The sequence below is a fragment of the Phalaenopsis equestris genome, unplaced genomic scaffold, assembly GCF_001263595.1.
Source record: "Phalaenopsis equestris unplaced genomic scaffold, ASM126359v1 Scaffold233050, whole genome shotgun sequence".
Taxonomy (NCBI): domain Eukaryota; kingdom Viridiplantae; phylum Streptophyta; class Magnoliopsida; order Asparagales; family Orchidaceae; genus Phalaenopsis; species Phalaenopsis equestris.
In genome coordinates this window covers 11,118-25,925 of record NW_018251004.1, presented here as the reverse complement: position 1 = coordinate 25,925, position 14,808 = coordinate 11,118, and the positions used below count along the sequence as shown (strand labels likewise).

Sequence of the window (14,808 nt, the reverse complement as noted above, 5' to 3'; positions counted from 1 at the left end):
ATCGTCTTTTGATTGGATCCTTAGCATTGATAAAATTTTCTTGCACCATTTGGTCCCCTCTGGCAAGTGTAAACTACGCATTGAATGTCACTATTACAGTGCATTGGGATACGTTGGACGGAACACCTTATTGATGATGATTGCCTGGAGCTTATGTTTTGATGATTAATAAGAACAATCAATAAAATAAATAAAAAAGCAATACCAACAAAATACAAACTCAAGAAATCTAATGTAGAACAAATAATTCAGCCCATTCTTTTTTTCACCTTCTTCGTCATATTCTTGCAAGAGGCCATAGGGTCATCATAATAGTGTTCACGCCCCTTTTTATCATTCATGCCGTGCATATGGAAAAACACAAACACCCGATGCCTTTAATTTATGACTCTCTTCAAAATTCCCTTTCTCAAAGTAGCTTCCATGTAAATGGAGCGAGATGGAGGGAATACAAATTGAACTGACATTAAGAAACCTAAGGAAGAAGGCAAATACGAAGAAATTCATACAAAATAATTCTCATAATATAAATAGGAGAAAAGTGGCCCAAAAGAAAAATTGGACAACACTCAACCAAAAAGAATATATGAGAAACGAGACCCATACATACGAATCAGAGGAAAAAAATCAACACTTAACCAAAAAGAATATATGAGAAACGAGACCCATACATACGAATCAGAGGAAAAAAATCAAATTTATTTTGTTCTAGTTCAAGGAGACCTCCCACGATGATGTATCCTCATAATCAATAACGATATGCGTAATACCCAGGAAAACTCATAATAAAAGATGTTATGTTTGCAAGAAAAGCCTTTAAGAGCAGATAGCCAAATAGATTTTCAACTATTCCAGTAGGGGAAATCTCTAGCTGTCAGGGTGAAACTAGAACACCAGGTAGAGGACGAGTCATCGTAACCTAACAAGTAGTCACTCAGCTTAAAGGTTCTACGAAACACACCCACTAAGTCAACAAAGGAAATGAAAGCGCTAAAAGGAGTTAACTCAACTGGTAGGTCCAGAAGAGCCTAAGCAGGTAGAGATAGCTTAGTCGGAGGTCTATGAATCGATCCTCCTAGACTATTAGGACCTTAAGTCTAATAAATCATGAAGGTAGTAAACCCAACCCAACTAAGAATCACTTCATTAGTAACTCATTTGTTGCATCGTCTGAAGTGATCCAGTAGACCTAAAGTCAAATGAGCAAAATGTCAAGATTCCAATAGCTTTACCCAGACTGAAAGGTAGAGTGGGGATTATCTCTGCTAAGGGAATGAAAAAGAAACATAAACAGAAAAAAGGAGAAACAGGCAATCCAACTACAAACTAAGTAGCCCTACAAGGGCCTACAATCCCGTTTGGATCGGGAACGCTTTTAACACCGTAAACTTGCTAGACAAAACCTTTTAAGAATTTAAAAAGAGCATTCTCTTGGGACATGCAATAAGATATGAAATTATCTAAGATGCCTAAGTGTGGATGCCCTATTAATATGTCTGGGGTGGGGGGTCTATTCATGCAGTCATGATAATTTTAAATCCAACACAAAAATCATGCAAGATAATAAACAACAGGAAATCAATTACATAGTTTAAAATGCTGCTAAAGTTTATCTCAAAAGGATAAATGCATAAAAATGAAAATAAAACATGCACGCATACATGGATGCAAGCACTTTTCCGTCATTGTATGGAAGGTGCTACAATGCCATAGATATGATAATATAGAAATCTCTAAGACCTAGAAGGAAAAAGAGATGTCACCCTTGCGCAAATAGGCAACGTCTAGATGCTAGCCCCATTTACTCCCTAGACATGAAATAGGTTATTCTAACGCCCCAAATGCCTAACATAACTTATACCTAACTAGTGTCAGGACTGGAATGTTCCCCTACATGGCTCACATAGGTGATTTGCAAAAGAATAAAATGGAAGAGCAGGCACGCAATTAATTATGTTGACGACGATATAAGTGATGTAAGTCCTATTGATTAATTGAATGAGCAAAAACAACACCCTTACACTTGATTCATGGAAAAAAAAAAACCCAAAATTCCCATTCGGCGTATAATGGCACAAAGGACAGTTTGTTCAACACACTGAACTTGGCTGCAAATAAAACCAAAGTGAGGATCTCCACCCAAATTAAGATTATTGAACTTAATAACTTGAGTTCAGTGAAAGTCAAACCAGATCGATCAACAAGTGTCCTTTATTCATTGTCTTACACAAAGTGGTGCATCAACTATGTGACATGAAAGATGCAAATAACATCAATTGAGCCTTAGCACACCCATGCCAAAGGATGGCGTCATAGCCCTGGTATTACAACAACAACAACAACAAAGCCTTAATCCCACTACGTGGGGTCGGCTACATGAATCCTTTTTCTCCATTTATTTATCCTATTTAGTGTCATAATTTCATTTAGTTCTAGTAAATTAAGATCATTTTTAATACAATAAACCCAAGTCTTCCTAGTTCTACCTCTTCCTTTCTTAATACGAGTCGAATCTAAAGCATCTACTCTCCTAATCGGATCATCAGATGGTCAACGTTTAATGTGACCAAACCATCTAAGATGACTTTCTCTAATTTTTTCCATCACAGGAGCTACACCAACCCTATCACGAATATATTCATTTCGCATTTTGTCTCTAAGTGTAAAGCCGCTCATCCACCTAATCATTCTCATCTCGGCAACACTTAACTTATTATTATGCTTCTCTTTTAAAGGCCAACATTCAGCGCCATATAGCACTGCAGGTCTCACCACCGTCTTATAAAATTTTCCTTTCAGTCTAAGCGGTACTTTTCTATCACACAAAAGGCTCGAAGCATTCCTCCACTTCAACCAACCAACTTGAATTCTACTATTAACATCCCCATCTATATCACCATCACTTTGAACAACGGACCAAAGATATCTAAATCGTTCAAGCCTTTTAATAATTTGATCACCCAAAGTCACACTTCTATCACTAGAACTATTATTACTAAAATTACATTCCATGTATTCAGTTTTAGTTCTACTTAAATGAAGGCCTTTAGACTCCAATGTAGACCTCCATAATTTAAGTTTTTCCTGAGTTTTTTCTCTCGTTTTATCCACGAGAAGGATATCATCAGCAAAAAGCATACACCAAGGTACATCCTCCTGTAGATGTCCAGTAATAACATCCATAACTAAAGCAAAAAGATATGGGTTAAAGCTGATCCCTGATCTAATCCAACAGAAATAGGAAAATATTTGGTCAATCCTCCTTCAGTTTGAACAAAAGTAACAACTCTAGCATACATATCTTTAATGACTTGAATGTAAGTCATATCAACACCTTTCTTCTCAAGAACTCTCCAAAGGATATCTCTTGGAACCTTATCGTAAGCTTTTTCTAAATCAATAAAAATCAAATGTAGATTCTCCTTATTATCTTTGAACTTCTCCATCAAACCTCTCAATAAATGTATATTAGACCTGGCCGGCATAAATCTAAATTGATTATGAGAAATCTTTGTGATGCGTCTTAACCTATGTTCAATTACCCTCTCCCATAACTTTAAAGTATGACACATCAACTTAATTCCTCTATAATTTGCACACTCTTGTACCTCCCATTTATTCTTAAAAATGGGAACTCAAATACTCTTCCTCCACTCCTCAAACATCTTTTTAGTTTTTAAAATAATATTAAAGAGTTTAGTAAGCCAAGAAACTCCCAAATCTCACAAATATTTTCACACTTCAATTGGGATATCATTAGGTCCTACAGACTTTCCACCCTTGGTTTTTTTTAAAGCCTCCTCAACTTCTTTTTTATTAATGCAACGGTAAAAATAAAACGTTTTATTATTATTCACGATATTAAAATTACTGAGGTCGATCATTTTTTTTTAAACTTCATTAAAAAGTTTATCAAAGTAACTCACTCACCTATGTTCACTCACCTATGTTGAATATCCTATGTTGAATATCCTTTTCTAAGAAAATTACTTTTTGATTTTCATCTTTAATACACTTTACTTGGGTTAAATCTTTATTTTTCGTTTCTCTTTGTTTGGCTAATTTATACATATATTTTTCACCCTCCTTAATATCTAATATATTATAAAGATCATTAAAAGTAGAATTTTTAGCATCACAGAATGTTATTTTAGACTCCCTGAGGGCCGTTTGATATTTTTCCCAGTTCGCTAAAATTTTGCATTTAAACCTATTTTTATAACATAACTTCTTATATTTTATCTTTTCTTCCACATTATTATTTCACCACCAATTATTTTTATTTATAAAAACTTTTTCTTTTGATTCTCCAAGCACATCTTTTGCTACCTATTTAAAAGTGTTTGTTACTTTATCCCATATAACATTTGTTTCTTCATGAATATCCCAAATTTTGAAATCTTAAATTTTACTCATAAAAATAATTTTATTTGTGTTTTTTAAGTTTCTCCATCTAATTCTACGATGATGAGTCATAGTATTCTTTATTTTATAACTCTTAATCTTAAAATCTAGAACTAATAAACGATATTGGATACTTAAATTTTCACTTGGAACGACCTTACAATCTTTACAATCGCGACGATCTCTTCTTCTCATAAGAAAATAATCAATTTGTGTTTTATTAGATCCACTCTTATAAGTAATAAGATGCTCATCTTTTTTCTTGAATAAAGTATTAGTAATAACAAAATCATATGCTAAAGCAAAATCTAAAATAGCTCTACCTTCTTCATTAGTTACTCCAAAACCGCAGCCACCATGAGTATTTCTGAAATTTTCTACCACTCTACCGACATATCCATTTAAATCTCCTCCAATAAAAATTTTTTCTTCAAGAGGTATCATTTGTAATAAGTTTTTTAAGTCATTTCAAAATTTATCTTTAGACCCTGTATCTAAACCTACTTGAGGAGCATAAGCACTTATAAAATTAAAAATCTTAGTATCAATGATAATCTTAAGGGCTATAATTTTATCTCCAACTCTATTAATTTTTACAACATTATCTTTCAAATTCTTATATATAATTACACCTACACCATTTCTAGTTTGACTCTTACCAGAATACTAAAGTTTAAAACCTAAATTATCAATCTCCTTAGTCTTTTCTCCAACCCACTTAGTTTCTTGAATACATAAGATATTAACTTTCCTATGAATCATAATATCAACTAATTCAATTAATTTATCATTGAGAGTATCTATATTCCAAGATCATATCCTAATATTAAATTTATAAGTTTCATGGACTAACTTCTTTACCCGCATTCGCCCGTACTATGGGAACCCTTGTTTATTTAACACTACACCCGGGCGTCGGTGTAGCGGCCCTTGCACACTTTTCACAATATTTGGGCTATACAGCACGTCGCTTCCAGGGGACTCTCTAGCACTTACACAATGATCGAAAGGATTCATGTCATGATTTTTTCGACAAGTTTTACGCTAGCTGTCGACTACCTAACGCTAACGACTACCTAACGCAACCCTCCACTTTTCACATCCGGGCTTGAGACCGACAACGGCAGTGTTAAAAGATGTTTTTGGGGCATGGGCATTCCGAGAATTGAACTCGAGACCTCTCGCAATAAGGTATTGTGGCTCTATATAAAGAGTAATGGCGTTAGGCTGAAATAAGCTAAGGTATAGTACTACTGCGCCATAAACAGCATCACGGCCCTAGCCCAAACATACATGAGGTACGTTTAGGCCACAACACTGAGATCAGCGTCACAACCTCGAACATAAAATATGCATAGCTAGTGCAGTGACACTAAAGCACAGAGCTTTGGCACCCAACAAAGCCGAGGTAGGCGACATCACGACACTCTGGAGGCAAAAACATGCTACTAACTAATGATGAACCAACGCCTGGGAGCTCAAAGATGGCAGGATGTTAGGGCTAAAACTAAGGCTCTAAAGCTAGAGAACGTGCTAAAAATGGGACGTGATGAGAAAATGAGGAACTTAACCTAGGTATCCTCTAATAACAGTCTATCTTAACTCCGCTAACATAACCCTAGGGCTATAAAAAGAAGAGAAAGAGATTTGAGTTGGAGGCATTTTCTCCTACATAGAGGTTGAAAGTCATGTCTAGGGTATCATGTGCTCCGAATCCTTCCATAGGCCCCTTTGGACACATAACCAGGCAGCCCTGATTGCTACGACAATCGATGGTCAAAAAAGAGGAGAGGGGATGAGATTTCTACATAATCTATCGATGGGTTGACAGCTCAAAAGGAGTAATGCAAAAACCCAATCGTGTGCTAGCCAAAGGCTACTCATTTTAGAGGGCAAAAGTTCATTTCGGGGTCGTGGTGTAGAGCAGGGTGCATAGACACTGCTGAAAGGCGCATGCCACATCATACAACCGGACAAAGTTATAATCTTGGGAGATTAGGCTCTGACCAGCATGGCGATGCGACTCAAAGTGTTGGGTGTTGTGGCACTAGTGATGTGATGAGTGCCACATCTGAGTTATCCAATCATAAGCTGCCTTAGGCAATAATATAGACCTAGTTTCGCAGCCCCAAGCATAAGTGTCTCGATGTTGCTGATGTGGCGAGTGTCATGTCAAACAAGATTACGATCGTTGTCCAATTGGGGGCAGCCCCCAAATTTGGACAGAATAACTTATGCGCCACGATATAATCATGTGGTTCTTGTATGCTTATCTGATACTGTAATGCTAGACACTCACACCTAGGCACTACAATGATGCTCAAGATCGACAATTATGTATGAAAACATCCATAGCATTAAGGCACCACAAGGTAGTGCTTAGGTGTTAGACCCTTGTTTTGACCAATTATGTGGGTTTATCACACATTCTCAACACAATCTATTGAGAAAAATAAAACAAACATGAAACATATAATCTCATATAGACATATAAAGAGGTCCATATATAGTGCACCGTAATACAGAGTCCAAATGAGAATAATTTCGTGCAGGGGATACAAATACAACATAACATGCCCCTAGGGGCTCACAGTACATGACAAGAGATAGAGCAGTAAAAAAGACACGATAATCCCTCAAGGGTGGAAAAGGAGGTTGAGAGGTCTACATCCTCGTCTTCATCTCCCACATAAACATCATCACTGATAGTCCCACTGGGCCCAATCAAAAAATTTATATATATTTGAGGTGATGGTGCATCACCCGCCTAGCTGCCACCAAAGAATTGTTGGAATTTCTAAGCTTCTCAGGTGAACTAACTCTAGAACTAGCGCTCTGTGTGTAAGTTGGTAGCCATGGGTGTCGATCCTCTGGATAAAAAATGTAATGTCTCCTCAAAGGTACTGCACTACTCATGAATGGAGCGGGCATGAGGAGGGGTAATAACTACTGTGGTGGTGTGCTGATCAAGTACATTGGACCCGCTAATGGGCTGCTTGAGGCCCACCTGCTCTTACCTTGGGTGGACCTCTAACCTTTCTCTAATATACAGGGCACGTATCAAGAAGGTGTAGCCAATGCTTACTATATTGTGACCATGAGTCATATAGGCAATCAACCCTTAGAAAATGCAACCTACATCAATCATCAAATCTCGTTGGATCGCATAGTTGAGCAATACATGCTCCCTCTTTATATTGCTCAAGTGCGAGCTCGATAACAGCTTGGCTGTAAACGATTGTCAGACTTTCACACTTGGTCGAGAGAGCTTTTAGAGAAGTTTAAGGTCTTCCCATAATGCACCCTCAACTAGGTGTCAGAGTGCCTTGGGAAAAGCAACAAAACATCTGACTATAGTTATGGTTTTGATCCAAAAGATTGTTATACTAATCAATGGCATATCCAGTCAAATCGTACACACTATTAATCATCACCTGATCAAAGCTCACCAAACGTCCCTTAACTAATGCTCCATCATATGTGGGTTCCCTGACATTATCAAATCGTACACACTATTAATCATCACCTGATCAAAGCTCACCAAACGTCCCTTAACTAATGCTCCATCATATGTGGGTTCCCTGGCATTATTCATGAACTCGCAGAAAATTGGGATCACTATGAGGCTAGGAGCTTGCAAGATATTCTCCTAGACCTGCCTCTCTATAGTGCCCACTACACCACCATCAAGCTCGGAGAAACAACATTGAGAATGATATCTTGGTTGAGGAGAAAAGATGAATACCTTTTGGTTGTTGCATGGCTAATGAACTGGGTCCTATTGTATTTTATGTCATCAGGCACTAGTGATGCAGCTCTCTAATGTCTACAAGGCAGCATTATGCAAGCTAGTACCGGGAAATACCGGAGGGAAGGGGCAAACCCATGGGAATTTGACCCAGGAAACCTCTAAACATGAAAAACGTCAAACTCAACCCCCTATATATACAGGAGATGTGGCATTGGGTGATAGAGCCTTGGCGCCATGACGCTTGATGATGGCGTTATGGTGCCACGATATTGGGGGATGACGTCATAGCGTCAGGCCCTTCTAGGTCACACCGGACCATCAATTTATATTTGTATGTATGGTTGCCATAATTTTTATTAATTGAGTGTCACAACAGTAAGCATAGTGCCATGATGCTGCCTTTGACCAGGTCAACACAGTTGAAGCGCCAACAATGAAAATTAAAATCATAATGGGGCGACGTGACTCTGAGTATGAAACTACGATAGTATCCCTTTGGTCAATTCAATGTCGTTGAAGCGCTAATGTCAAAGTTAAAATCATAAAGTGGTACAGTGGCACAGTGGCACCTAATCTTAAAGCCCTAGAGCCATAACGGCACGCATTTAAATAAAGATGTATCCCTTCACCCGCAGGGTCGCGATACTAGAGTCAGCGCTATGGCACCACACTCTGTTTAAGGAATCAAAGGTGTGGTAACCCATCAGACACAAATAAGGATCCGGAGCCTTATGAACAAGTGCACTGGCTTTTAAATGCATCAAAAGAGATGCCAACAATATGATTGGTAGAAGAAGCTGTATGAATAAGAGAGTTTTATACTACTGCTATAAAATATTGAAGTTCTATAGCTTCATTATGTATTGAATATGGAAAGAATTTATTTTTCTGCATTGAAGTGGATTAATGATTTCCGATTCAGCAACTGGGCCCTGATAACAGAAATAATAACATATATTTACATACCTTGAAATTCTTATAAAGTTAATTAATAATAACATACCCAGCACATATGTGTATAATTTTGCTCTTCCAAAGAAAATTTATCAGAAAAAGTGCTAACTGTCCATTAATGGCTTCATAAATACTATGAGAGTTATATTGGAAAATGACGGAGTGGAATAACAGTAGAAAACAACCTTTACAGAAATAATACTACATATAAAGAAACAAAAATATATGAAATGTACATGAACTTGCATTCCGTCTAGAGTTTTAGGAAATACAAGGTTAGGGCATGTTCTCCTTGAAAAGGAAAGAGAGAACAACAGCAGAAAACAACATCTATAGGAGTAATGCCAAACATGAATGAAAGGAACTCCTAGCACTTATACTGGATATTAAGAAATTACAAGGTTAGGGCACGTCTGCTTGTTTTGCAGGATGGAAAAAGTGATCGATACGGAAGAAACTAACTTTCAGGGATACAACAACCAATAGGTTCGGCAGGAGGAAGGAGACTTGCTTACTTCTTTGACGGAGGATGAAGAGAGAGGACTTTTCTTAGCCTTTAAATGGAGTGAAGCAAGGAGAGAGAGCGTCCTGCGGATGGGAACAGCCGACCTAAACTGATGTATCGAAAGCGGGAAGAGGGACTAAAATTTGTTAATCTCGCATTAGTTTAGTTGGCTAAAATTGGAATTTTAAAAATTGCTAGCAAGAATATGGTTGATCCTACAGTTCTCTTTTAACCATTAGAGGTACTCGGTTAACCTTTGCGCAGGTTAACATACAAATTAATGTTGAATTTTCACTTCCCGATATCAGGTTAACATACAAATTAATGTTAAATTTACTCCTCGTGTTACTATTACTTTAAGTGTGAAGGGTAAGAATTTTTCTTTTTTAATTTTATATGAATGGAAGTGTACTTCATGCAAAACATGTTCTACTTTTTCTCATAATTCTATTGGCTACCCTAAATCTTCCTCTTAGCCTAATATTGCTCATAATCCTACTTTTCAAGAAAGAAATATTAATAGGAATTTTAATTTTGAGGTTTACAAAGAAACAAAAGCTAATATGTTAATTTAGCTCAATCTTTTCAAGTTTTTAATGTTTTGAATAATAATACTAATGCTAATAATGTTGGAATTGTAAATGGTTCTTCTAATAATACTTTTAATACTCTTAATGTTTCTAGTATTTTTGCCCTCGATCTTAATATTTAAGTGGATGTGGTTTCAATTAGTAATGAAAATTTGGAAACTTCTAACCATGCTCCTGATTTACATACGTCAAATATTGTTGAAGTTTCTTCTAATTATATTATTATTTATGAAGATGTTGTGTTTAATCTAAATGGTAGTAGGGCTTTAATTCAAATTGAACATCGTCCTAATGACCTTATTGTTCCAAATCAGTCTAGTGGGATTGGTAATCATATTTTCATTGTCATGTTATTTCTAATAATTTTACTGGAAGTTTTTTTATTTATAGGAATGCTACTTCTTTTCCTACTCTATCCCGAGCTAGATAAGGATTGAGTGAATAATTTCTGTGTTTTTCTTTGTAAGTTTTTTTATTTTTCTATTTTAATTTCTTGTCTTTTTTTCTAAAATGGTTTGCTTGGAATGTTAGAGCACTTAATAGTGATGTTTGTATTGCTTATTGTAATAGATTCTAAAAGGATTATAAATTGATCTTCTTTGTATTTTAAAAACCAGAGTTTCTATTGATATTATTAATAATCCTTTTGCTCTTAATCATTTTAATATTCTAATGAATAAATTGTGATAATTTCAATGTAGCTGATCATGGTTGAATTTGGATTAAATTGAATACAAGCACTTTTAATTTCTATGTTATTTATAATAATCCTTAGTTTATTCATGAGCATACTATTTATTCTTCATTTATTAGTATCTATGTGTTTGTTATTTATGTTGATAATAGTGTTACTAATTAAAAAACGTAATGAAATTCACTTATTATTATAACTGATAATGTGTCTGCTTCATGGCTCCATCTAAGAGATTTTAATTGTGTTCGTATATTATATGAGAAATTTGGGGGTTTGCCTCTTTTACCTAACAAGCTTCTGGATTTTAATAATTAGATCCCTTTGGCAGGTCTTATAACTTTGGATATTTTTATAATTGGTTTAATAATCAATTAAATTATTCTATAATATTTTCTATATAAAGTTCTTTGTAATTCTTATTGGCTAAATGATTTTCCTAATTCATTTTATAAATTCTTAAATACTTGTTCATCTGATCACCATCAGATTACTATTTTATGGGCAATTCCAATAAGTCGAGTAACAAATTTATGTACAAGAATTTCTGCAATTTATGTCCTAATTTCTTTTCTATAATTTCTTATGCTTATAATAATCAAGTTAATAGGGATCCTATCTTTGTTGTTTGTAATAAGCTTTGTAAAGTTAAAATTGCACTTAACGATAAGAAATGTTGTTTTTGTTCATATTTCTAAACTTAAGCATAAACATAATTTAATCATGTCTAAATTTGAATATCAACATCTTTCTGTAGATTTACTTAATCATGCTTCATCTATTAAAAAAAATATTTCTAATGCTATTATTTATGATTTTAAGTGAGCCAAGCAAAGAGGTAAAAGTTCTTGACATTCAAAAGTTCAAGATGATTTTAAATATCTTTATTAAAAGGTTAATACTAGATGTAATTCCAATTTTATTAATTAAATTTTAGTTAATGGTAACTATATTTATAAATAATAAGATATAGTTAATTGTAACTATATTTTAATAATTTTTTTGCATTTTGAATAATCATATTGAGATTAGCAATAATATTATGGATTCTTTTCTTATAAATCACTTTTTCTCTCTTGAGGATTTTTTCTTTATGGTTTGAATTTTCATTGATGATGATGTTAAAAATGTTTTCTATTCAATTGCCTTTGATAAATCCCATTAGGTTTGATGGTTTTTCCTTTAATTTTTGTAAAGATTGTTAGCAATTGGATCTAATCGTCTTGTTGTTATTAAATATTTATTTCTTCCAAAATTTGCCACAGAATTAAACATATGTCTATTATGAGTATTCCTAAAGTTCTTATGTTAAATCCTTTCCGATTCTCAGCATATATCCTTATTTCACTCTTTTTATACGGTCATTATTGTTCTTTTAACTAAAACACTTAAAGTTATTCTTTCTAATCTTATTCATCCTGCTCACGATGTTTTCATTAAAGGTTGTTATATTACTGATAATATTATTCTTGCTGATGAATTATTTTATGGTTTTAATTCTAATAATTATGCTAAAAAATTTGCTTTAAAATTGACATTTTAAAGGCTTTTGACAAAGTTATTAGATTTTCCTTCTTAAGGGAGAATGAGAAAACTTTGATTTCCTCAAAAGTCTATTAATTAGATCATTATTTACACTAGAGATGTTAATTTTTTTCTTATTAATAGTGAAATTAAAGGGTATTTTACCACTAATTCTAGTTTAAGACAATGTTGCTCGCTTTCCCTTAACTTATTAGCTATTGTCATTGATGCTCTTTCTATTTTATTGATACTTAATTGAATTATGATGTTTGTAATCATGATATTTATGATTTAATTTATCTTGTTGATATTTTTTTTTTCTTGGGAAAGCTAATTTATATATTATTTTCCTTTTAATAAAATTTTAAATAATTTTAGTAAAGCATCTAATCTTTATGTTAAGGCTTTCAAATCTATTATTACTTTCTGTGAACATGTGGAAAAACTTATTCAAATTTAGATTTCAAATATTTTTGGTTTTACTAAAAAAACATTATTTTGGAGTTATGTGGAGGATGTTATTAAGTCTTTAAATTAGTTATCGCTAATTTTCACTCTCTTATTGACAAATTAATCAAGTGGTTGGTGGGAAACAAAAGTTATTATGTGTTGCTTATAAATTACAACTTATTAATTTTACTATTCTTGGTTATTTGCATTATTGGTTTCATTCTACTGTTTTAACTAAAATTTTGAAAAAGAAAATTACTTCTATGATTTCTAATCTTCTTTGAAATAGTGACAGTAATGAAAGATTTATACTATTGCTTAAAATATTACTGTTATGCTTAAGTGTAATGGTGGTCTTGGTATCCCGTATTTGGATAATTTAAATATTTTGTGTAAGTATAAAATTTACAAAAATTTTATAATAATAGATCTTATCTTTCTTTAGTTTTTTTTAATCATTATTGCTCTATATGGAATAATTCTCATGCTTCATCTAATTTGTTCAACAAAAAATTGTTAAAATTGTTTCTAAGATGATGACTAATCTAAAGTTCAAAGTTAATCGTAATAGTAACTTATTCATTTTTAATGAACCTTGGTTTAATGGTTAATCCCTTGAAGATCATTATTGTGATATTATTTTACTTGGTTTAATCTTTCTCGATCTGTCATACTCAAAGATGTTATGGTTGATGGTAGATGAAACATTTCCAATTTTAGTAATGTTTTGAGTTTTTTTCTGATTCTCATTAACAACATTTCTATTATTTGTGGAGATGCTAATCTTCGGAAAAAGAAGAATTTTTATTCTCATAAGATTATTTATTTTCCCTTTATAATTCTTTTCCTTTATTGACTAGTTTAAATTGGTTTGGTAAAAAATAAATTTTATTATGTTTGTTTATCACACTTAGAAATTTATTCCTAAAGGATTAAGACATGTGACAATCTTTATCACAAAGGAATGAATGTTAATAATACTTGTGTTTTATGTGGAAATAATTAATAGGCACATGACCATCTTTATTTTAAATATTCTTTCTCTTATTCTCTTCTTAATAAATTTGAGTTTAATAAGAATTTCCTTATTTCTTATGTAAAAAATTTTCAAGTTTTGTATCATTCAGATAAAATATCTTGCATGATTCATAAAAATTTTCAATTATTGCTTGTGCAAGAAACTTTTTTTTAATATTTGTCTCGACACTATTTTAGGTTGTGGAGTTGCCCGTTGGAAGAAGTCGGCCACTGAAATCAAAATCCCGAAGGATAAACACATGATTTGAGGATGAGGCTCGATCAAATAAACTAAGAAATATATGACGTCCATTTGGTCTGCGAAACCGTTTTATTTGCTGATAATTTCCCTATCTAATATGAAGAATTAAATAGAGTTTATATTAATCTGGGTTCGGAAAGGCTTCTTATAAGGGAAACCCCTATAGTTAATTACATCTTAAATGACCGAAGTCATTTAAGAAAACTCTCGATAAAAATCAGGAAAATATTATCTTCAAAGATGTCAAAAAGATGATACTTTTCAATAAGATTGGACAAAGAGGTGTTAAATGATATTGACTCAAATTTGAATGACTCAAATTTGGAACATTTATTGTAGAATCCAAAGGAGGAAAAACTAGGGGATGTCATAGATCCGAAGGAGAACCTCGGTGACTTCCCATCTATCCTTTTATTTGGCTTCAGTTTTAAGGAGAAATATTTAGGTGTTGTATCCTACCAATTTTATTTGTCAAGACTTACATTCGTGTGAAACGATCACCCAAATAGCCTGAAAGATGTGAGGGTTTAAGTCGTGACAGACGACAACCTCAGAATCCTAAGACGAGTTAGGGCTTAAATTGTACAACAGAGCTGTGCAGAGGCCTAAAGATAAGGTGAGGATTTATGTGTGCATAAGAAGACAACCTCGAAATCCTAT

General features: G+C 33.6%; 1 long non-coding RNA gene across 1 annotated transcript; it reads right to left on the bottom strand.

Moving 5' to 3' along the window:
- Nucleotides 1-277: 277 nt before the first annotated feature.
- LOC110038541 lies at nt 278-9,734 on the bottom strand. The gene is made up of 2 exons (XR_002295437.1): nt 9,625-9,734; nt 278-475 (listed from the first exon to the last, which is right to left on the bottom strand). It is a non-coding gene; the product is annotated as an uncharacterized LOC110038541 (long non-coding RNA).
- Nucleotides 9,735-14,808: the final 5,074 nt, after the last annotated feature.